The sequence below is a fragment of the Nicotiana tomentosiformis genome, chromosome 1 (genome assembly GCF_000390325.3).
Source record: "Nicotiana tomentosiformis chromosome 1, ASM39032v3, whole genome shotgun sequence".
Classification (NCBI taxonomy): Eukaryota; Viridiplantae; Streptophyta; class Magnoliopsida; order Solanales; family Solanaceae; genus Nicotiana; species Nicotiana tomentosiformis.
This window is the reverse complement of record NC_090812.1, coordinates 4,801,300-4,804,108: the sequence shown is the minus strand read 5'-3', so window position 1 is coordinate 4,804,108 and position 2,809 is coordinate 4,801,300. Positions and strand designations below refer to the sequence as shown.

General features: G+C 30.9%; 1 pseudogene; it reads left to right on the top strand.

Annotated features, from left to right (window-relative positions):
• The first annotated feature begins 423 nt into the window (after window positions 1-423).
• On the top strand, window positions 424-1,580 carry LOC104089295 (aspartic proteinase CDR1-like; annotated as a pseudogene).
• Window positions 1,581-2,809: the final 1,229 nt, after the last annotated feature.

Sequence of the window (2,809 nt, the reverse complement as noted above, 5' to 3'; positions counted from 1 at the left end):
TATGAGAAGGGGTAAAGGTAGGCGAAAAAAGTATTGGGGAGAGGTGATTAGGCAAGATATGGCATTGCTTCAACTTACCAAGGACATAACCCTTGACAGAAAGGTGTGGAGGTTGAGAATTAAGATAAAAGGATAGTAAATAGTCGAGAGTATTTGTTTCCAATACCAGTAGTAGTGGTTTGGTCTTGTATTATGTTATTGTTATATTTCTATTAGTACATGTTATTTTTTTCGCTTTATTTTCTTATTATCTTATTGGTATTTGAGCAATCATAATATCACCCCATAAATGAGGTGTTTGCAGTCTTCAACAACAATTACTACAAGGGTAAAATAAAAAAAAGTAACTAATTTTGTCTTGAAATTCTAAAATAATAAATAATTTGAGACAACTATTCAGCTTATTCACCATTTTCAAAAATAATGTCTCCTCTATCTTCTCCAAATTCACTCCGAACCGAGTTAGTACCTGACCCTCTGGGTGCATACTTTATAAACCTTTCTGTTGGAACTCCTCCAAAGTTCCAACTAGCACTTGTTGACACTGGCAGTCATATTAATTGGATACAATGCCAACCTTGTCTAGATTGTTACAAGCAAGATATCCTCTTCTATCCCGTAAACTCTTCAACCTTTAAGTTGCTATTCAGTAATTATTCAGACAAATGCTTTTAGAATAGCTGCCAAGGAATTGTATTCTGTGACTTACGTTGCTAGTAGTTACTCATTTGGTGATGTAGCCACATAAACTTTTACTTTCTATTATGAAAATGAAAATGGAGAAGAAACTTCTTTCCCAAGTATTGTTTATGGATGTGGTCACATATCCAAATCTATACCAGTGAACCCTATGATGTCTGGCGTAATAGAGATTGGCGCATCTTATGCGTCTTTAGTGTCACAACTTAGTCCAACATTTGGACAAAAAATATCCTACTATTTTATGCCAAGGGAACAACTAGATATCCCTAGCAAACTTACCTTTGGTGACAATCCAGTTATTGTTAAACCAACCTTTGTGTACTATTTCTTGACCCTCTTAGGCATACCAGTTAGTGAACAAAAACTTGACCTTGTTGTTAATTCTTCTAGAGTTTTTCAAGAGGAAAATATTGTGATTGACTCAGGAACTACTTATACTTTCTTTCCTACACTGTTTTACAATCAATTCAATACATTGGTGAGAGAAGCCATTAAAGTAGAACCGTGGGTTGACAACTCTTCATCTAGGCTAAGTCTCTACTACAAAGATCTGAAAGGCACTGATATTCCTCCAATGACGCTTCATTTTATTGGAGCTGATGTCCTATTGTCCGGGGAGAATATAATGCCTTCAATTCTAAATAGTAGCAAACTTCAGTGCCTAGCCTTTAAACGAATGGTAGATCAGTCTTTCTTTGGGAATATGGCCCAATCAAACTTTCTCGTCGGATACAATTTCGATAAAAATGATAGTATCTTTCAAAGCCATCGATTGCAACAAGTTGACCAGATTTAGTTCCAAAATAGGTTTCAGTCCGTATTATGAAATTATAATCTACTTTGTTATTTGTGAAGTTCCGTCCATATCTACCTATTAACAAAGAAAATATCTATTAACACTTGTTTATATCTCTTTAATTGTACTTATTCGTTAGGGTTCATGATCATCATTTTATAATAAACAGTATCAATTAATAAAATAAGATTATTATAATGTACGCACGAAAAAAAATATATTTACGAATAAAATTTTCAACATTGTGTTAAAGAAATTCTCAAGGATTGATAATTACTCCAAAATATCACTTCGGGCATAGTTAGTTATCCAAAGTGAGTTAAGTTTAAGTAACGAAACATAAAAGATGCACGTGCTATGAACATATAGAATGCGTGCATGAACTGTGCATCTTTTCTAGCCATAAAAATTTATCTTGCTCTACCGTGTCCTAAAAAGTTTTATTAGAAATATCAATACTTTATGGCTTCAACACAAATTTAATCCACTACTTCACATCCAAATCACCTTTATTTCATTAGCATCTGCTAAATTGAAAATGCATAAAACAATATCATATTTATGAGTGCATGAAATGTGCATCTTTATTAGTTATAACAATCTTTGTTTGATAATCAACGCAATCTGATACTATAAAAGAATGACTTTATACATATCAAACGATAATATTTGTTTGTTAGTTTTGCATTTTAAAAGAAAAATAGATATGAAATTAATGGTATTTTCTTAAAACTATAATATTGATAACCAAATATTGACTCATAAAATAGTTATAGATCCACATAAATTAACACGTAAGGAGCATGTGTGTACAAACAGAACCGAAAAACCGTACCAAACCGAAAAGTCAAACCAAACCGATTAAAACACCCGACTTGGTTTGGTATTGAGTAAAAAAATCTAAACCAATCTGACATATAAATATATAATTTTTATATATACTTTTAAGATTTTATATAGAATTATTTTTAAAAAATGTCTAGAAATATTTGGGATTCTCTTGCGAGATATAAATTTTAATAGAATATGAAGTACTCCATATTTATTGACCTTAAATAATGAGTTGTATGATCACTTTCTTATCAAGTGTTGCTGGAATGCGTCTATCTCTTTGTTCTTCCATATTCATATCATATGTTAAGATTTATTAAATTCTTATATCTTTTTCAAATGTAAAGTGATTATTAATATTTATGTATCATATTGATTTTTATGTTTAATTACTAAATTCGATTTAACCTGAAAGTGTACATCAACGAAAAATTATTGTCAGACAATTAAAAAAAATAACTATTATGTGTTACTAATAGA